Source organism: Trematomus bernacchii, unplaced genomic scaffold, assembly GCF_902827165.1.
Source record: "Trematomus bernacchii unplaced genomic scaffold, fTreBer1.1, whole genome shotgun sequence".
In the NCBI taxonomy this organism is placed as follows: Eukaryota; Metazoa; Chordata; class Actinopteri; order Perciformes; family Nototheniidae; genus Trematomus; species Trematomus bernacchii.
In genome coordinates, this window is record NW_022987723.1 from 895,628 (window position 1) to 902,616 (window position 6,989).

Genomic DNA, 6,989 nt, shown 5'->3' on the forward strand with positions numbered 1-6,989 from the left:
AGTGGACGGACGCGGAGGAGCAGATAAACAATAAGACATTGCTAATGACCTTTATATATATATACACAGACAGTCTAAGCTTATTACAGATACATCACACACTCTGTCTCTAATTCTTTACATTGACGTATTGCTAGACACGATAGCGTACTAAAAGCTAACGATAACTCAAACCGGCAGTTAGCTACCGTTAAATGAACGTTAAACAATTAGCTAGCTTACAGGAATGCACCTTAAAGCTGTTTGCCAACCGCCATTAAAACAACAGAAGAAGAAGAAGCTAGCTTTGTTATCTTAACGGTGGGAAGGAACCAAGTACATGTACTCAAGTACTAAGTACAATTTTGAGGTACTTATACTGTATTTGACTATTTCAGTTGTTTGCTACTTTGTTCTTCTACCCCAATACAATTCAGAGGTAAATAGTCTACTTTTATTCCACTACATAACTTTGAGTTACTTTACATCTATTTTACAGATTAAATCAGACTTTAGTTCCACCTGGAGTAAAATCACAAGCTACCCTGCAGTATACAAAGTCATTCAAACTAGCTGCACCTTTACTAGCTTTGATAAACACATGAATGCAGAAAATGGAGGCCCTCCAATGGTGTGTCGCGTTTGCCATTCGATCAGTGAGAGGAGAGGAGAAAAATGCAACAAAAATGGTCAAAATCCGTTAATATATGGATGAGTGGGGGTGGGAAACGGCTGGACACAGGCCGTGGGGGGACACCCGAGACCGGGCAGTGTCCCCAGTAGAAGGATCGGGGGAAATAGCCAAAAAAAGAAAAATGTATAGAACCGGGGAAAATAGGGGGAAAAGTTCAAAAAGGGTCCAAAAATAGGCACTCGTGAGGCGGGCAGAGTCCCCTGTCAACTCCCGTTACATTCCTCCATGGTGTCATTTGAGCGAAAAATGGCTAAGTCAACTTTTACGAGAACCAGGCTGGGGGGGTCAAAAGGGCTTGACCAAGGCCGACCCAAAGTGCATGGTGAGCGGACTCATCACCTCTGTGATGAGTCTCCATTGTGATTTGAAAACTTCAGTCAGACGAGTCCTTCGGGGGGCGGGAAAAAAACGTGTTCGTCAGAATCGTCACTTCCTGTACTGAGAGTGGAGGTGTCCTGAGGGTGGAGCCTACACCGGAACTGTCCTGAGAGTGGAGGCCTGTAGGCAGGCTCCCATGAAAGTTTTGCCGGAAGCACTCCACGGACTCTCCGATGACAGCTTCTTCTGGTAGCAAGTTCCACTCTCTGATTGTTCTCGGAAAGAACGAGTATTTAAGAGTATCACTAGTAGCGAAAATTCGCTTGAAGTTCAAAGAGTTGGCTTTGCGGGTTGCACTTCTAACTGGCTCTAGGTACATTGATGCATCAATGGCTGAGATGTTATGGCCAATCTTGAAGAACAGAACCAAACGAGCCAATCGCCGCCTTTCACTCAATTCCACCCAGTTCAACCGCTTGAGCATTTCTGTGACACTCAGGAGCGGCAGGTACTGTAGGCTAGGGAAGGCTAAGCCTTCCCAAATATTTGTGTCACTGCATCCTGGTAAAATAAAAATATAATGTCGCTTTGGATAAAAGCATCAGCTAAATGCAATGTAATGTAATGTAATGTAATGTATAATGTTTTTGTCTTTGCAATTAGCGCTGCTATGCAGCCACCTGTGCCCTATACGAAGCCAGTTCAACATACCCTGGATATGTTTGAGTTATCTTAACTGACCCTAACAAACGAGATCTCGCTAAGCGGTCCTACGACGCTGGTTATCAACTCGTTAAATCAACCCAGGGTTTCTTTGTCCAGCTCAGAGCGCGTTCACGTGAAAGGGGCGGGGTTAGCAACATTTGACCAATCACAAACAGGGACAAGCGTACTGACAGCGCAGCGTCATACTTCATTAATGAAAAGTAAACTAATATTAGACAAATATGAAGACGTTAAACTTTAAACATCCATGATTTAAACATATAATCCAGGATACAAGCCACATAGTTGCGCCTGCAAGGTGAATATAGAACAGCTGGTTAAAAAATAAATAAACTACCGAGTGTTTGAATGCGTACAACAGTTTTATGATATCACTGCCCCATCTAAGATCTGACTTTAATTACATTTGAGTTGAGTGTTTCGTCAAGTTAATGTGTTGCTTAAAATAATACTTCTGCATACAGCAGGGATGGGCAACTTGGATGGCGGTGGGGGCCACCAGGGGGCTGCAGATTCACTTGGAACACAGACACACACAAATTCCATGTATTGTATGTAATTATTAACAAATATACTAAGTCTGACATCTTCATTGACATTTTACAATCTTTCAGGGAACATCCTTTAACCTGTTAAGCCCGAGAGATCCCGGTACCGGGGCCCTCCCGCAACATCTTGCAGGAAATAGTGTCTGAGGGCATCTTAATATTTAATAAACTATGAATGTTTTATATCCATGTAACGGGAAGAAACTCATCTAACTCTATGATAAGAACTCGTGACTTTATAAACAAAAACAGACATCAAAACATGTGGTGCTAGGTAGCTAAAAATGCTAACATGGCTTACCTGTGTCGTTGTCTGGTCAAAAGTGGTCTTCAATGGCATTAAAACGATAAAAACGCTGCTGAAGTTAATCCATAGGTTAATCCAATGTGTCTGTGTCCCTTTGAAATGATTTCTGATAATCCATAAGCAATAAACCTGCTTTTCCGTTTCCAGATGTCAGAGCGAGAGATAGGTTCACTCTGATGCAAACCTGCATGCGCAAAGCCCACACCTTTTTTTTTTACCATGTGTGTGTGTGGGGAAATTCCCCTTCGATTCTATTTGCTCTAACGGTCAGAAAGAGATGTCAATCACCAAAATCGACCAATGGGTTCCAGAGAAACGGTAAAACCCCCATTTCCACCCAAATCACCTCAGAGGTGGAGTTTGTTTTGCTAAACCTCTCTAAAAAGGTCAAATGTCACTTGTTTTTCAATCAATCTTGATACAGGGTACTTATTATATGTTGTACTTTGGATTCCTAAAGCTTTTAGTCTACCTTACCATCATCCAAGGGTAGTTTTCACTATAAGTAAAAAAGAATTTTTGGACGGACACTATAATTTACAGTTTTTTACTATGTTCAATCTGAATTTTCTTTAAAATAAAAAACATCTATATTGATTCTGACTTTTCTACATCCAACTCACAGGTTTATCATTACTTTGAGAAAAAAGATTATTAATTTAACCCTTTTAGAAGGGAAGATATGGTCATTTGTTCTGGGAATGTCATTTTCGAGCCTGAGACCTGAAAAACAGGCTCAGGGCTTAACAGGCTAATAAACTCACTAAACAAATATCAGTTCACAGAAATGTTATTTCAATTTTACAAGTGGCATGTTTGTATTGAACAGGCTATTTAACAGTGGAATAAAACTATTTTAAACTATTGGAAAGCACGGAAAATGTGTGTGCATCAAGATTAAACATTAAGATGACATAAACATCAAGTCATGAACACTAACCCAAACATGAACCTAAGACACTTGTAGCCTGTCTCTGCTGACGCACAATAAGGGGAATGTCAACACAGACACCTGTCAACCCACACTCTGCTGTTCCTCAGGGCCGCTCCCCCTCCCTCCCGCTGAAATTATGAATGAAAAGCGTATAGTAATCATAGATCACAGGGCAGGGTCCGTGACAGTTTGTTTTCATCTGATTTCAAATAAACAAAGTCTTGGTTTTTAGAATATTAAACTTGTTTCGCCAAATTCAGATGATAAATACAACTTTGAAGCTTGTAAAGGCATAATTACAAGCGGCAATTTAACGTCACAGCAGGCATAACAACAGCCGGTGTTTCTTGTGAGTGTTTCCCCAGGAAACAAACACAATACACACAAACGCGTCACAGATTATATCGCGGTTTTGGCTGCCGAACGAAATCATGTACGTAGCTTGCGACGTAACTAGGAGTCTAGTGGACGGTATCAGTACTACAAGTAAAACATTTTTTTTTTTTTAAATTCTTTTTTTTAATTAATTACGTTGTTTATAAATTAATCTGAGGGCCGCAAAAAGAGGAGGTGGGGGCCGCCATTTGCCCATCCCTGGCATACAGTATGTGACAATGTAAGTGTTGCACGGCCAGATACGGCTCGAGAAGCTGACTCAGATAAAGAAATATATGATATATTATGATATTATATGATCGATGATCTGATTGATGATGTGATATGAATGATAAGTGCGACACGTGCGACACGTTGGTGTCTTCCCTGCATACGGCAGTTTAAACTGTATTACCTTTATCCTGTAATATGACTTAATAGATTTAAACTCCGCACACTGAGCTCTGATTGGTCAGCAGGCGGTGCTTTCACTGAGTTGATCTCTTTTCTATAGACGCCAGAGGCGGGCAGCGTCAGGTAAAACAAGTTATTTAGCCTTCCCAAACCTGAGCCTCACGCGCCGCCTATGGTGACACTGCTGTCCCATTCATAATCTCCAAAAATGAATCTTGCACCTCTTCTTTGTACTGATTCCAGGGCATCACTGTCTTTATCAGTGTAGGGGTCCCAGACCGAGCTGGCGTACTCTAGTTTAGAGCGTATTAGGGCCACAAAAGCTGTCTCCTTCAGTTTTCTGGGGACAGCGTCGCAGGTTCCGGCGTAGGAAGTTTGCCTGTGTTACAATTTGGCCAATGTGTTGGCCAAACTTCAGGTTAATATGACTTTCTACCCCAAGATAAGGCTGGTGGGTCACCTCTTTTAACACCTGGCCACATAGAGTATAGTTTTTAGTGTGCGGGTTTGTTGATCTGCTTGTTCGTAGGACGTAGCACTTACTAGCATTAAAGCACATTCCCCAAGTGTTAGCCCATTCCTGAAGTCTGGTCAGGTCACCCTGTAGGTCTTCTTGGTCACTTCCATTTTTAATAGGCCTGAAGAGCAGGCAGTCATCCGCGAATAACCGCACTGTGGATGCTAGATGTGACGGCATTTCATTAATGTAGCATAGGAAAAGCAATGGACCCAACACAGTGCCTTGTGGGACACCACAGTCAACGTGAACTGTACTTGATTCCACCCCTTCTACGACTACTTGTTGGCTTCTTTGCATGAGGAAGGTTGTGGTCCAATCAAGTATTGGGCCGGTTATACCCATGTGGGCCAGCTTTTGCAACAGGCGCTTATGTGGGACTGTGTCGAAAGCCTTTGAGAAATCAAGGATTACCACATCGACTTGTATTTTCTGGTCATGATATTTTGCCAGGTTATGCATTGTGACTAGGAGTAGTTGAGTTTCACACGAATGGTTTTGTCGAAATCCATGCTGGAACGGGGTGAGGACATTATGCCTTTCCAGGTGATTCAACAGGTGTTTACAAATGATGTGTTCCAGGAGTTTACAACATACTACTGTCAGGGAAACTGGTCTGTAATTTGCGGCTGTGTGCTGGTCCCCTTTCTTGAATATAGGCGTAACGTTTGCCTGCAGCCAGTCATTGGGTAGATTTCCTGTTTGCAGTGACTGCGTGAATATGCACTTGAGCAGTGGGCCTATTTGGTGAGCCAGCATTTTGAGTATGCGATTGGGTAGACCATCTGGGCCGCTAGCCTTGTTGATCTTAATATTTGCCAGTAGTTTGGTCACTCCTTCAGTCGTGATGATCAGGTCTTCTATCTGCGGGGATGGATCTCCTGATATAGAGGGCTGGCTACCATCATCCTTAGTAAATACAGATTTAAATTGTTTGTTGATTAGTTCAGCCTTGTCTTTGCTGCTACTGTAGAGGTCTTCACCCTCTCGAATAGGGGTGATCCCAATGTTGTCCGCTCCAAACTCTTTGACATATTTCCAGAATAGTCTGGTGTTGTTTTCAGCAAGACTCTGGGTGAGTGTTTTTTCGATATAATCCCAGTGTGCACTGCGAAGGTTATTTTGAACATTTTTCTTTTGTTTGCGGAAGTTTTCCCAATCACGAGTTTTGCCTGATCGCTTGGCTTTGTTATATCACTTATTTTTATTTTTTATTTGACGTTTCATGCAGTGAGTGAGCCAGGGCAGGTTGTGCCGTGTGGTAGTGAACTTGGTCGGGATATGCTTATCCATCTGTGAAAACAATTCGTCTCGGAGCATATTCAGTCCAGTTTGGATGGCTTCCCAGTCTGCTAATGAAAATGTGTAAATGTTTCTCTGGGCTTTCTTTGTATATACAGGATGGATACAAGAGTCTATCATGACAGCACAGTGATCTGATATGCCTGGTATTGTTTGCACATTTTGCACGAGCGTTTGATTTGAAGTGAATATCAAGTCTGATATGTTCTGTTTTCGAGTTGTACTTGTGTTAGTGAGTATTCTTTGGCTATGTCTAAAACATGTTGGTTTGCTGGAAGGCAGAGAAGGAAAAGTCTGGTACATCCCTCATCATGGCGTGCATCAGCCTAAAAAGGGAACCTTGAGAGTTGTGTTCGATTGCGGCGCAAGCTTTAAAGTTTAAAGGGACATCACTGAACAGCAAGCTACTGCTGCAAAACCTGTGCAGATTAAGCTTCAGCTGGGATGATCAAATACCACAAACGAATCAGCTGCAGTGGGTGAAGTGGCTGGAAGACCTTCAAAAGCTAAGCATGTTCAGTGTGCCAAGGTGTATCAAACCTAAAGATTTTGGACAGGCCACAAGTGCCCAACTACACAATTTTTCTGATCCCTGTGAGCATGGATACGGCACAGTTTCATACCTGCGGTTGCAGAATGAACGGAAGGACATTCATCTAGCTTTCCTGCTAGGAAAAGCACAAGTTGCTCCAGTAAAGACAGTGACAATCCCGAGAATGGAATTAACAGCTGCTGTGCGAGTTGACAAGATGCTGAGAGCTGAGCTGCAGCTAGAGTTGAAAGGTTCAACCTTCTGGACGGATAGCACAGCTGTACTGAAGTACATTAGGAATGAAACAAAGCGTTTTCACACCTTTGTGGCCAATAGGATTTCT